At 40.0% G+C, this 15,430-nt stretch overlaps 1 long non-coding RNA gene across 3 annotated transcripts; it reads left to right on the top strand.

Annotated features, from left to right (window-relative positions):
• Positions 1–8,851: 8,851 nt before the first annotated feature.
• On the top strand, positions 8,852–13,820 carry LOC113315077. 3 transcript variants are annotated; one of them, XR_003342719.1, is made up of 6 exons: positions 8,852–9,085; positions 10,153–10,279; positions 10,992–11,054; positions 11,338–11,480; positions 11,567–11,625; positions 11,701–13,820. It is a non-coding gene; the product is annotated as an uncharacterized LOC113315077 (long non-coding RNA). The 3 variants fall into 3 exon arrangements; XR_003342718.1 differs by having other exon boundaries at positions 10,153–10,217; XR_003342720.1 differs by lacking the exon at positions 8,852–9,085 and adding an exon at positions 9,596–9,726 and having other exon boundaries at positions 10,153–10,217.
• Positions 13,821–15,430: the final 1,610 nt, after the last annotated feature.

A 15,430-nucleotide genomic window follows, 5' to 3' on the forward strand; every position in this document is an offset into this window, starting at 1 on the left:
GATCGAATTTATTTAATTAAAAATTGACGGTCACGAAATGGAAGGGAGCTAACTTTGATTTCATCCAATCAGAAGCGAGGATTTTGTTCACCGACCAATGGGAGGGGAGGTAAGCGTAACTCTCGACGTGGTGTGAGAGATGTGATTGGGTGTTTAGGTTGTTGATGTGTAGGTCTAACTTTCTAAAGACCTTCAACACTCTCTCTAAACATTTATACTTTGAAATTAATTCTTCTATCTACTTTGAAATTAAATCAAAAACCTAAAAAAAACAAATACTAGCATAGTGCATTTATGGAAAAAAGAAACTACTCTCTATGTATTTCTTAACTAGGAAATGACCCGTGCCGTAACGGTCCGGGCTCCGATTTGGTTTCACTATTGCCAACTGTTAGCTTGTTGACTTACTTAGATTGGTCCTTTTTTAGTGACTACCCAAATAACATATTTTAATCAAAATCTCAACAAAAAGAAACATCTCAACAACATGGGATTTTGTATTATCCAACTTTAAATATGTGATTACGCTTGAAAAACAAAAATTATAAGCCACACGAACAACAAAAAATGATAAGAGGAGATAAATGTGGATAGAGATAGAGATAGAGATGAACACTGCAGAAATGCTAGTGGTTGTCCAGGTAAGGAAGAAAAAACGAACAAATAGAAGTCAGACATTAGATAAATTCCGAACTGTATAATCAATATGCAAAGAATCACATAATATTAGGTACAATAACATTAGACACACCAACCTTTTGCCTTTATCATTGTTTCTAGCATTCTAAGCCTTGGATTAATATTCACCGTAGGCCAAAGATGTACTTAACTCCGTTGAGGAAGATACGAATATTTATCTTCTCAGGCTGTAATATAAAGGAGATGGGTTGGTGATATTAGATGGCCCATATGTCTCAACTCTCTTGATTTAGTTTGAGCTCGCTATCTTCTTCTTACACTAGGATAAAATTGTATACATTATTTAGTATACCACGGTGAAACAGAAGAGAGCGAACATATATCATCTTGCATCCATATTGGTGACTCTATTACTTCTTTCATGTGACACTAGAATATGGAGAAGTACGGATTATCTTTGTAGTGGTTGTTGCTATGGTAAATCTCTGGCTGGTATCAACAAACGAACAACAACAATTCTTGGCATCAAATGTGATCAGAAGAGACTACATTGTCGTGGGAACCAAAATAGGTTAGCTGGAATTGCATGGGCGTCCATGAAAGCAAAGGAATTGGATGGACGCGTAGGCGAGTAAACTTTCCACGATCACGAGCTTCGGCGAGATGGATCAAAAAGTGGCCACGACTACGAACCTTGGCTGGCTGTGTCACGACCCTTGACAGGGAGGAGCGGCGACTTTCGAAGAGAACGTTGAAGCGGCTTCTGGAACGAAACATTGAAGCGGAGCGGCTCCTGGAGCGAAACGTTGAAGCGGAGCGGCTCCTTCTGAGTTGTGGCCATGTTCGTCTGAGTTTTGGCAAGAACTTCCTGTCTCTCTATTAAATCGATAATGTTAATGGGAAGGTTGGTTTCCTCTGGCTCCTCCAGTCTATCGTCCTGACGAAGAAGTGGTGGCAGCCCTGGTGATGATTGGAGGTATCATGCTCAAAGAAATATTAGGAGTAGCGACGGCTCTAGTTCTGGTAATAAGAGGCGTCACGTCAGAGGGGATGCTTCCGGTGTTGCTGGTGTTGGTGGTAAAGGATGTAACGCCATGGGACATGTTGACTGGGCTTGCAGATGGTACATTGGTGTTGTCCATTCCCTTTTTGCTCTCGTCCGATACGACCACATACTCTATTCGCTTAGGGGTCTTTCCACAAGACTGAATTTTCAGGTTGCAAATCCGAGTCTATTGTGTGATGCAATTCTGGCCGCGAGAAGTCCTCAGTCGTCCTTTATTGTCTGTGTAATATCTTTATGTCGATCCGCGACAAGGCATAGAATCTCCATTCCCCCAGACGCAATTCCCCTGGATCTATCTTTTCTTGGACAATGCGCTTCAGAGTATTGCATTCATTGGTTGGATGATTGACAAACCTGTGGAAATGGCAATACTTGGGATTTGCCATTTGTTCCTCAGTTGGTAGGCGCCTAACAAGAGGTAGTTTGATGGTATCGTCTTGAATCCATACTTCCAGGAGTTCAACTACTTCTTCGATCGGGAACGGGAAGTTTGGAGCAGCATCTCCAATTTCTTGTTGTTGCGCAGGAATCTTAGCCGCGACCTTCCGGGGTGGAGCCGTATGATGCGTTGGTGCCATGCGTTTGGGTTGTTGTTCCTCTGCTGGAGATTTTCTCTTTCTTCCTTCATTAACGATTGACTGGAGGTTGGATATTTTATTGAAAGGACGCCTGCTTTCCTGAACGTCTTTATGAGCTTCTTCATTATGGAACGGTTCGGATCAACTGAGTAAAGCAGCAGCGGATCTCTTAGCAGCTTATGATGCAATATGAAAATCGATATTTTCCAGGAAAGACGCACATAATGAAATCACCTTTTCATTGCAAGGAATCTGATGAGAACGTGATAAATCCCACGAGTCTTTTTTCTGATTTCGAGGAAACATCTCTTGATCTTCATGAGCATACAAGTTAGGTTGGTGGATACCTTTCCAATCATCTTGACCATAGGCTTCATCCTCCTCATTAGGAGTAGGAATATGAATCTTGGAAAAAAGACTACTAGCATCAGCATTGATTCAAAATGAATTGTTGATGGCGTTTACCCAGGAGTGAATACGTGTTGGTTCCTTTGATAGTTGATCCGTGAGCTCTTTCAAAAGCGTAAATACTCCATCCTGCGTCTTGACAATAGTAGCTTGGTTCCCGACAATATCATTCAGGATTTTCGTCAAATCGTGAATAGTTGTTAAATATCGAGACTCCATAGCCTCGACAAGGGTTTTGAATGAAAGAACAGATTCAGGGATAACATGTGGAGTATTTTCAGTGCTATGAGAAGTAAAATTGGGATTGAGGGTTTCTGAACCATTCGTAAGATTAACCATCTTGAGAAATTTAGGAAATTGAAAATGGAATAGAGAAAATGATTTTTTTTTTTTTTGCAACCGAGAGATTAATCTCCCACTGTGGTCGCCAATTGTTTGTGGGTGAAAACTGTTTCTGCTAATTTTGGTAATTTTGGGTGTGTGGATGAGAAACGAATCTAAACCGTAAACAATGCACTGCACGGGAGTACTTTTGATTCGAGAGATCAATCTGTACAATCCTGGCCTAAACCAAGAAATGGTTGTTGCAGGCTTGCTTCGGTCAGAAAGTGAAGGAGAATGGTTGGTCTTAGGGAGGGAAGCGAAGAGAGTGTTGAGACCAGAATGGTTAATTCTGAAGATATGGCTTGATTTATGACTTGTATCAGAAAGTGGAACTGGCTTGCAGAGTGAAAAGATATCAGTTCTTGGTGATTTATGGATACTATGTTGTTGCCGACCAAAAACTTGTTGTTTGGTGGAAATAGGTGAAGCCTATTTATACAAGTCATATTTAAACGTACTCTGGTCTTGTGGGAAGTGGGAACGATTGGGTGATGGAAGAGTGGAGTAACGTATAACCGTCAGAAACCCATGCTTCCATGATGAAGGAAGTGGATCCGTTTACACCCGTTACTTCTTGCCGCCACTAATTGTATCGCTTCATGATACTTTCTTATAACGGGCGTATTGCACGCCGCACGCTGTAAACCGCCATACCAATACCCTGATGAGTATCCCCCAGTTTGTGACATGTTTGATGTCTCGAGTGTTTTCATGGAAAACATGTAGTAGGTTGCTATGTGTGGCAAGTCAAAGTCAAGAGTCTTGCCGAAGGAAAATAGCATGTGATGCTATTAGGCACGTCTTGTTTGTTCGCTTAAAACTCGCCACAAGTACGTTAGTTCGGTGGCGAACTTGAATGGCTGAGATTGCACCTCATGAGGAAGGGTAGTCGTTGATTATGGTACCTCCTGTTGGCGCCTGGTAATGGCATAATGGCGTTTTTGGTGTATGACAGTGGCATTGCGTCATGACTGGCATAACTCATGCATGCCAGTGGCACGGTGGTATAAGTGGCGCCTGGCGTAGCCATGGCCACGAGATTTAAGTGTCTGGTCGCCTAAAACTTGCCACAAGTCTGTCAATTCGGTGGCGAACTTGGATGGCTGAGATTGCATCTCATGAGGAAGGATGGCTATTGATTATGGCTATATTTTATTGTATAACAAAGTGGCTCCATTGGCATAGTGATGTCTGGCGTAGCCATGGCATGGCTCCATACCAGTGGCATAGCCGTGGCAACTGTTGTGGCATATTGGTGTTAGACCCAAATATGACTTCGGTAACATTGGACCTGATACTAAGTTAATCTTAAGGACTTAGGAGTGTTAGTTAACTCAGTTGGCATGGCAACTTTTGGCTAAATTAGGGTTTGGCATATCGCAACCCTATTTAGCACGTGCGGCGTGATGGTGCCGTGGCTGGCATAGTTAACACATGCCAGTGGCACAAAGTAGCGTCTGGCGTAGCCATGGCCGCTAGACTTTGGAACATTGGCATGGAAACATTTTCCCTGTTTCCACATCAATCCCAATGCTCTGGGAAACATTACTTGGCTTGGTTGGCGTAGCAATTTTGCCTAAATTAGGGTTTGGTGCGCCAAAACCCTAATTAGTGCAAACGCGCGTGCGGCATATGGTAATTGCACATCGATGTTTTGTGCAAATGGTGCCATAGCCACGCCAAAGGAACCATATCCAGGCCATCATGTGGAAATGACCACAAGAGAAAGATTCTCATGGGTGGCCATGTCATGGCGCCATTATTAGGGTTTCCTGGGTCCTGTACGGTTCGGGGAATGTTGTGGGGTCCGAAGTGGCATAATTTGCACCACGACTGGAAATTAGGGTTTTGACCATGCAAGGTCGTGTTTCCGGTTAGATTAACCATATTGAAGTCTGTTATGGCGTTGGCCACGAACAAAAGGTGGTGTTGGCACGTTCGTGCACTATTTATGGTAAGTTGCCACGTTCGGCATGCTTCTGTGGTAAAATAGCACGTCGGCACGTTGGGTATGCACGTTTGGCATGCCAATTGGCGCGTTGGCGCAGTTTTGGGAAAGCCAATTTGGTATTAGCGCAAGTTTGCTTCTCTTTTTAATACTGTGGTAGGTTTAGAGCAACCTGATTGGTCAAACAAGAGAGGGCCGGCCAGACACGAGTGGCCACACTTCTGATGTGAGTGTGGCAGGTTTGGAGCGACCTGATTGGTTGAAAAGAGAGGGTCGTCCAAGCATGGGCGTGGCTACACTTCTAGTGTGAGTGTGGCGGCTTTAGAGCGACCTGATTGGTCGATGGGAAGGGGGCCAGCAAGCAACATGGGGCCGACCTCATTCTAAATGCGTGTGACACATTTAGGGCGACCTGATTGGTCGATGGAAAGGGGGGATAGCAAGCAAGGGCGTGACCACACTTCCAGTGCACCGTGGCAGATTTAAAGCGACCTGATTGGTCGATGGAAAAGGGGCCGGCAAGCAACATGGGGCTGGCCTCATTCTAAATGCATGTGGCGCATTTGGAGCGACCTGATTGGTCGATAGAAAGGGGGCCGGCAATCAAGGGTGTGGCCACACTTCCAGTGCACCGTGGCGGATTTAAAGCGACCTGATTGGTCGATTGAAAAGGGGACGGCAAGCAGCATGGGGCTGGCCTCATTCTAAATGCATGTGGCGCATTTGGAGCGACCTGATTGGTCGATGGAAAGGGGGACGGAAATCAAGGGCGTGGCCACACTTCCAGTGCACCGTGGCGGGTTTAAAGCGATCTGATTGGTCGACAAAGGAATAAAGGCCGTTTAGGTAGCATGGGGCGTGGCTAAGTGGCGCCGGCTAGCCTATGGCATGGTCACGCTTCCCTCGTTGTTGCTCCTACTCCGCGGCTCTGTTTATTCTTTGCTTTCTGACTGAGTATTTTGCGCAAGGGCCTTAACCTTGGTACTTGGAGGTTCGTGCTACTCTGCTGCGACTGAACACAAATCCGTCATGCCATACCGATATTAAGGGTTCTGGAGGGGAACATAACACAGGAAAAGTACTCAGTGAATCTTATATTAATAAGTAATATAGGCAAGGCGCCAAAATTTACAGAACATCTGGGTGGTTTCTACATGCGCCAGTCTGGATAAATTTCATGTAAATATATTGAACGACTCAATAAATATGTCAGTGGAGAGGTTAACACTCATGGCCCCGTTTTCTTACAGAGTGACGTCACATCAGATGCAAGGTTTTACAATTTTAACCCTAAGCTAAAAACCACCATCGACACTAACCTAACAATTGGTACGACTATGATTTCCTTTAGGACGTCAATCAAACAATCAACAGAAAATCTTTTTGATTCGAACTTGGTCAAAACCACAAATACAGATAAATGATATAATTTCCAAGTAAAAGGATCTTTTGTTTAAGATATGAAATACTTGAATCATCACCAAGATAATATCATATTTGAAACACCTTGAAAAGATCAATCAAGATAGTGATTACCGAAGCAATCAATCTTGGTTCCAAGAGATTTATATTTGCAGAAATCACAAACTACTTGTATCAACAAGCTTTACGTTTATGAAAATAAACTACTTGTTGGATCCAAAAGCATATTCTAAATCACTTGAATTTTTATAACATGATCTTAAATGTTCTTGAGTAGCCTTATTGCAGAAGAGAAGGACCATAGAATAAACAAGAACTCATCTGGAAGCTAACTACGGGATAGTCATAAATACAATCAAAGAAAAACTAAATAAAAATCTAGTTTCCAACCAAAGCTATATTATGCTCCTTGATCCTCTAAGAAGGCTTTAAACTAGTTAATCGTGTTTTTATCCGAACTTAATCGCGGCTACTCACTACTGACAGTAACTCCACATAACTCGGTTGTGTTCTGAACATCCACGTGTTGAAAGTTACAAATGACAGATTTTCAATAATAATTTATTTTATTTGTCGTTTCCAATATAAAATAGTTGGACGTTACTTGAAAAAAAAAATTAATCACGCAGTGCGAGTTCAAAATTGAGCTAGCAACTTTACTACCATCGAATAATCAAGATATCACATCAGTTAACTATACACTTAACCACAGTTACATGCCATGTTCTTGAAAAAAACCACCGTCTTGCCGAACCCAATTATTTTTTAACGTATGAATAATACCTATAATTTGGAAGCCAAAATCTCAACAACCATTATCATATGTAAATCCAGTTATATACTTTCCCCGATCAATATATTTACGTTGCTTGAAGAAATTCAAGTCCATTAGTTATATAAAAAAAAGGACATAATGGATATACCAGATGGTATAGCTGACTGTGTTTGTTTTTCATGATTACGATCCAGGTTCAGTTTTAATGGATGCTTATTACCATTCTTTCCAGTTGAATTCTTTTATTTCTTTTTGTCTTCATTTATTGCAATCTTGAAAGGATTTGACAAATCAGTATAATACATATATCAGTGGTTCATAACAACCTTTTATATTCTTATATAACCATTAATGCAACTTGGTATATTGATTGATCATCAGAAAAGAGAACGTTATTGAAAGTCTTTGTATTGAAATCAAGAAGAGGTTAATCAGGTTTTTTTGAATCTAATATGTTATTTTTTGTTTCTGACCTTGCTATTTTAATTGCTCATACTATATCGAAAGAAGAAGTTAATCAGGTGAACCAAGACAATGATGAATATATTTATGAATAATAGCACGCGACCAGAAAAAAGCTAAGGAATATTTATACATTCATAAAACAGACGTTAATGAAATTTTCATAATAAGAGACAGCAAGAGATTCGAGAAAATAAATTCATGATGTTCTCGTTAAAGTTGTATATGGCTTGTAACTATAGTTAAGTCTACGGTTAGCTGATGTCATATCTTGATTATCCAATGGTGATAAAATTTCTAGTTCAATCTTGAACTCGCACTGTGAGAGCAAATCTTTTTCCCATTATGTGTGCAACAAGATTTTGTATTTTCACTTAGTCATTTACACTAGATATTTGATGTTATAAATTCCCTGCGCGAGCTGTCAACATCAAATATTTTTGTGATTCTTTGTTGCCTCTTTTCTAAAATAAATACTGCTATATTGAAAAATATTTATGCATACCATTGCTCTCGCATGCAGATATTAATTCACCGCTATAAATATACTTGTAAAGATTATTATTATACACGTTTGTTTCCATATATAACATGATTTAGTTATTGCTTAACTTAGGATATCCAAAAACTTTATTTTATCAAGAATAGTTGACAAATATTTCCTTCATTTATTTACCAATAGTCGAGAATAGTTGAGAAATAGTTGAGAAAGTGATGTCAATAAATTTGGAGAATCAAGCAAACTCTAATTAATTTTTTCTTTGTGAATCTCGTGACACCCCATTTAGAACAATGTACATTTCTAAAGTTAATGGTTTATACATTTCTATCACAATATAAAAACTACTCCCTTCATCCTAGTTTAGTTGCCATATTTGTGTTTTGCACAAATATTCTATCTTACAAAAATAAATGGTTTTTGTCTAATCTAACGGCTCCACATGGGCCTTTGTCAGAGATCAACGGTTTCAATTGCTTTGAAAATGGAAAGATAAATCGTGGCTCAAAACTAACCCCTTTTTAAGCTCTTATCCGACGTCTGTGATCTCTTCTTGCCAGAAATCAGCATTTTCTTTGCCTTCTTTTGCTCCGATCGTTCTTCCATTATAGAAAAATAAAAACCATTAACACCACTTTTCAATCCCTTAAAATATTCAGACATTACGGAAACACCATTATGTTTCCTTGCCAATCCCTTAAAATATTCGACTACATAAAACCCCCAAAAAGTTATCCTGCGCAGATTCTCAATGCCTACCAATCCACTTTTGATATTGTTGTATCATTTTTTTTTGTTTATTTGGTACTCTTCCAGAAGCATTGACTGATTTTGTTGTTGCAGATTTTTCTTTTGTTATTGGTGCATCACGGATTTATAGTTCAGAGAAAGGCGTATATCTCAGGTAAATCTCAATCGGATTATTCCATTTCGTTTGAATTGAATTATTCAAAATTCATCTGTTTAGTCACATCAACTATTTGTTATAATGCATATTCATTTTTGGATGATGAGAACCTATTTTAATATAAAATGAATGGTCACATACCAAGGTAATAATGCTTATGAATCCCCTCTTTCCGTTCGTCGGCTTACCTTAATATGATTTAAATTTTCCAGCAAACAGTTCCATGTTTCAATCTGCATTAGTCAAGCCATAGCTGTTATCAATTGTCTTTTGTAAGATAAGGCATTTGTGTAATTTCTATCATTTGTGGTTGTTCTTTTTCAACTATAATCGATTGTTTGATTCATATCATTTTTAGTTGTTCTTTTAACGTTGTTGTGCCTCACTTAACTGAAAAAAGGTATCCTTATCAGCCACGCAGGACCGATCCAACTGTTTTCAACCCATTGGTGAATCCAAAATCCTGCCTCATCACATGTTGAGTTACCAAGAAATCTGAATAGTTTAGATGTTACTATTGTGGATATGGTTATCCTGGATGAACGAGTATGTAAGGAATTGAGTCTTCGCCAAAATCTTTCATTGCCTGCACAATTTCAGATCTTTTGCATCTCTAAATGCTCTACTAAATGTCATAGGTAATTGTTGATTAACTTAGGACCCTTCTTTTAACATTAGTAGTATGTAGTTCCTTGGTGATGAACCGTTCATTTGGGAGTACACTATGAAAGTGAGCAGCCCATCCCTCATTTCACATGGTTGAGCTATGTGTTTTGGTGAAAATTGCAAACAAATCATGTCTGTTAGATTGGTGTAGGTGAGAGTTTCGTCCTCTTCTCCTTTCATTAGAGGGGATTTTTGAGCTGCCTTAGGCTGCTGAAAAGCTATGTGTTTTGGTGGAAATCATACCGTTGATATTGTTCTGAAACTTTGCAGAGTTTGAAAGAGTCGTAGTTGATGGAACTTTTAATGTGAATTTCTAAATTTTCGTATTGTAAAAAGTAAATTTATGAAACTATTTTCCTCTTAAGTAATTTCTTACATTCTTTCTCTTTTTTCTGCAGGTAAACAACAACTTAGCTTCAACTAGCAATGGGTTTAGAAGAAACTGGAATGCCACATCTCATGGGTGATTCTCTTTGCACTAAGTAGAGGCAGACATGGCTCTCACCGGTTTTTTTTCTTCATAATGTATATCTAAATTTCTAAGTTTTCTCATGGTGTTTTTCTTTGTTTCTTCTAATAGATTTCAACTGTGTTTTTCTTAACAAGTCATTCTGATTTAGGAATTTACATTACTTGGGAAGATATTAACCCCTGTTGGAATATACGTGATTTCAAAAAATTTCTTTAATTTGTTTGTGTCTCTCTCATCCTCGCATACTGAAAATCCATATATATCCAGGCATCATCTCTTGATCATGGCCAATCTTTATCGCTGACCAGTTAACACGTGTAAAAGGATTTAAACTTAAAAGCAAAAATGCAATTGGGGTTATTAATCTAACAGTTCAGTTTAATCTTTATCAATGGTTAAATATATCACTTCACCGTGTGACATCCTCCATCATTTCCTTCTGTTTATTTTTGTTCATATTTATTAAAAAAAAAATGTTGATTTCATATTTTGCTGGGATTTACGTTAGGCAAACGTAAATAATTGATAGAATTCTTTGTTATTTGTCTTCATATTTTCTGATCAGAGTCATCATTAACATCAATGTATCAACATGTCTAACAAACAATATGCTTGAAAGTTATTTGCTTGGTTTTGATACTCTTTTTATCTTTGTTCTTTTGCTTAGCATTGTGCATTTTTCTATTTTTGTCTTATCATAAGTGAAGCAAATAATGAATCGTTCTTCTTTTGAGTAGAACTAATTTTGTTGTTGTCTTATCACAGGTGAAGAAGCACAAAAAAAATAGTGGTCACGCCGCATGGGTTTTGTTTGAATGGATCTTCAAGGTAAGGATTTATGTATCTGTACTACAGAATGCAGTCCGTATTTTGTTCACATGTATCAAACAATGCTTGGGGTACTCTGTTGTAGTTGCACTTTTTAGTCGCTTAGTAGGGCTTTTTTACGATTATAGTTTTTCTTCCTATAATAATTTCATTGTTATCTTTGATGTTGGTTTCCATGCTGATGTTTAGCGTGGAAATGAACCCCCTATTGGAATATGTGATTTCAGAGATTTTCTCTAATTTGTATGCATCTCTCATAATGTTGGATTTGATTGTGGTATAGATGACACTTCAGGTCAGAAAAACACCATGAAAATTCTCGTGACAAGCTATATGAATCAACTTAAAATTTCCCAGAAAATAACATTCGTGCCTCACACTTCCATCTCCCCAAAAAAAGATCTCAGTTCGCAATGCTGGTCACAGGTAATACTTTAGCTTACAGGTTCCTATGACCATCTATGGATTATTGCACATCGATGGATTTGATATCTACATTGTTTAGCTTACAGGTTCCTATGACCATCTATGGATTCGAAATGCTGGTTACAGTTCGCAATGCTGGTCACAGGTATTATTGCGCATCTATGGATTTGATATCTACATTGTTTTATGTTGTCTCTAGCTAAGTTGTGTTTTTTCTTAGTTTCCAGTGTCTCAGCAATACCTTTCTATGACAACACGGACCTACCAGTGGCCCCCAAGTTAACCTGCAATGCTTCCTAAATTTTCCCGATAAACACCTACAAAGAGATTCAACCAGCTGCCTGAAAAAGGAGGAAGGGCATCCCTGGATGACCATGATTTCAATACGATGGAATGAAGTAGACTTCATGGAGACCAATGAGGTTCTCTTTCTGGAAGGCGCCTGCAACACTTTACGAGGCCGCGACGGATTCCAAGCCTACTCAGAGAAAACAACTTCAGTAACTAAAGAGAAAAACAGGGGGAGCCACGATTAACAACATAACTCTCTCACTTCTACCTCTTCGTTATCCAGAATATTTCGTCCATGCGATTTTCCAAGCATCCCAACATCCCATCTAGGAGAGTACAATAAGCTTGTATAAAATCCCAGTGGCGTGGGGACTGAAGCCTTTTTCAGGTTTAGAAGTTTAAACGCAGTCAACACCTTACCAGCGAATGCAGTAAAAGCACATCTTCCACGAGAAAATAGGCTCAGGATAATTACACATGGGGACTACCAGCATGTGATGCTTTCACTTCCCTCAACTGGGTTATTTCTGATGACAACATCGTCACTGTCGAAGCTTTACAAGCCGCAGATTTTTCTCAACATGAAGCCATACACGTGCATCAAAGACTCCAAAAGCACGCCGCTTAGATATTCACATATCCGGCCACGCCATCGGATATATGACCAGACAAAAGTGTAATTGGGGACTGCTCATCGTATCCCATTTGATACAATAGCCCAAGATTCATAAGATGGTTCAAAGGATGTCGCTTGGAATGAAGTTCTTGAAGACTTGATAGCAGCACGTCGGAAACGGAACGCCTGTTAGCTCGTCTACTTCACCCAATGGCTCCGGAAGGTTTCGACCATATAAGCTACCATATCATATCACCACAATCAAGAAAGGCAAGAATAAGCCTTCCAGACACCGGGTCAGCAGTCCAGACACCAAATAACTTAAAGTCAAGGACGGATCAACAACGCAGCTACATTCTCCAAGATTAGCCCTAACATGATCATTGCCGAGCATATATTTCATCCATCCATCCCAGGAATGCAATGGAGTTTGGTAAATTTTGAAATCCACAGGAGAGGTTAGATACTCATTCTATTGGAGACAGAACCTTATTACACATTCTGGAGAAGATCGATGATACTGTTGGGTGGTTGTATGCGCAAAAGAGAAAAGAGCACCTAACTTGAGTTCTCCTATCTCACCTTGCTACATATTATAAATATTGGAGATTGCTTTATTGCCGTTGATGCTTACTCTACCGCTGCTGACAAAGAACGTCATTCACGCCGAGCTAAATGTCCAAGTTTGATCAACTACTCACGGATATTACACTCATGACTAAAATACGAAGACGATTTGCATGCCTATGATCGAGCTGCTGCAAAAAAACACAAGAAGCAGACGAGCTAATGGTAAAAGGGGAGGAAGTTAGCACGCCCTTTTATATGCATAACGCTTCTGGAATCCGAGTAGAGGAATATTTTCCTTTTGGACCATACACGGAAGAAGGCAGCTGGGCCCGCAGCGCCAACACTCCATGGCACCAACCTCCATGACCGAACCAGCAATGCTCCAGCACGAGGAACACCAGCCGCTCAACCTGCAATAATCCGTGTCCCAAGCCAGCAACGCCATCATTACCGCTGCGTGGTTGAAGTAGCAGCTCCATCATCACGGCTTTGCGGCCAAAGTCGCAGCGCCGACATCAATGGTCCGTGGCCGAAGTTGCAGCGTCAGCATCAGCCCCATGGCCTAAATTGACGCCAACGTTCCGAGAAGCAAAGATCTAGGGACAAACCAACGCCAGCAACCTGTGGCCAAGCCTGAAATATGTCAAGCCGCCAACACAAGGATCATAGACGACTCATGCGTCCTGCCAAAGGTTAGTCGAATTTTCCTGGCAATCTCTTCATGTCTTGCCCTTTCAATTTTACTCTTATCTGTCACCATCTCATGCTTACCCCGCAACAATGCCACTGTTCCGAGCTAAGCATGGGACTTAATGTTGATGGTGGTTTTTTGCTTAGGATTAAATTGTAAAACCTTGCATCTGATGTGACGTCACTCTGTAAGGAAACAGATCCATAAATGTTAACCTATCTGAAAAAGTGGGGGTACAACAACCACACCCAATATTTTGCTTAGCAATCTGTATGCGCAAACTCCAATATACTTTCTAGAGAATCAACTAGACAGTCAGACTCAATCTAGATAAAAAGTATATCAAATAGTTTATATTCCAATCTCTCGATTTGATATATACTCAAGCAAATATAAATCTACGAGTCTTTACCAAATACTAGAGAGATAACTTGGATGGTACCAAAGACCAATATCCAAGTGTCAATCAATTTAAATCAACAACCAAAATGTCGGATATTCTAATTGATTGAACAACGCACAACCTGTGATATTTCAATTATATAACAAAATATAATGCGGAAAAGAAATAACACATACACCAGAATTTTGTTAACGAGGAAACCGCAAATGCATAAAAACCCCGGGACCTAGTCCAGATTGAACACATACTGTATTAAGCCGCTACGGACACTATCCTACTCCAAACTAACTTCGGTCTGTACTGTAGTTGAACCCCAATCAATCTCACACTGATCCAAGGTACAGTTATGCTCCTACGTCTCTGATCACAGCAGGATGCTACGTACTTGATTCCCTTAGCTGATCTCACCCACAACTAAGAGTTGCTACGACCCAAAGTCGAAGACTTTAATAAACAAATTTGTATCACACAGAAAAGTCTACAGTAATAGATAAATCCGTCTCCCACGAATATACCTACGAGTTTTGTTCCGTATTTTGATAAATCAAGGTGAACATGAACCAATTGATAAACCGGACTTATATTCCCGAAGAACTTCCTAGTATTCCCGGACTTATATTTTGGAGGAATTACAAATATTGCATGAAAGAGGAAATTGCTGGAAGAAATACTAAAGAAACGCGGGAGGAAAAGATAGCACAAAGCTTTAGGTATGGAGAACGCTGGAGGAAGTGGTAGCACAACGTCTTAGGTATTGTAGGGTTCGAGCCATCGTGAGTGAATCGTCACGCCTTCCAGTTTTTCGGCATTGATGAGCTTGCAGTAACTGCCTAAGATAACATCTGCCACCAGGTATGGCTTATCTCCTCTTTCTGTAGGTGAATCAGAGTGAGCGGTCATTTTCACTGTCACATCTCCAACTTGAAACGCGATCTCTTTGTTACCAAATCTCCAATTTGAAATGGGTTTGGGCGTTGCACACCTACTTGGTCCCTGGATTCGTCATCTTTAATCGAGACAGCTTCTAAACTTTTGACAAAGCGTTTGAAAGGACCATCATCCCATTCACATCTTCTAGTGGCGGTTAGGTTGTTAATTAGAGCGAGTCCCCAAGACTTATCAGAAGGAGGAGTGACTGGTTGCAAAAGGGGTTGTTCGATAAGACTTACTTGGGTCCGGAATCTCCTAACATATGCTGGCGGGCTCTCTCCAGGTAATTACGTCACATTTGTGAGTGATTGATACGACAAATATTCTTCGGGATTGGATGGCTTGTTGGATATCCTTTCAGGTATTGAAATCGTCAAAGGAAGTACTCCCAGCGTTGCCTTGTTATCGTGTACCCATTGGCGTCCCAGGACCATATCATAATTTGGATA

This window comes from Papaver somniferum, chromosome 10, assembly GCF_003573695.1.
Source record: "Papaver somniferum cultivar HN1 chromosome 10, ASM357369v1, whole genome shotgun sequence".
Classification (NCBI taxonomy): domain Eukaryota; kingdom Viridiplantae; phylum Streptophyta; class Magnoliopsida; order Ranunculales; family Papaveraceae; genus Papaver; species Papaver somniferum.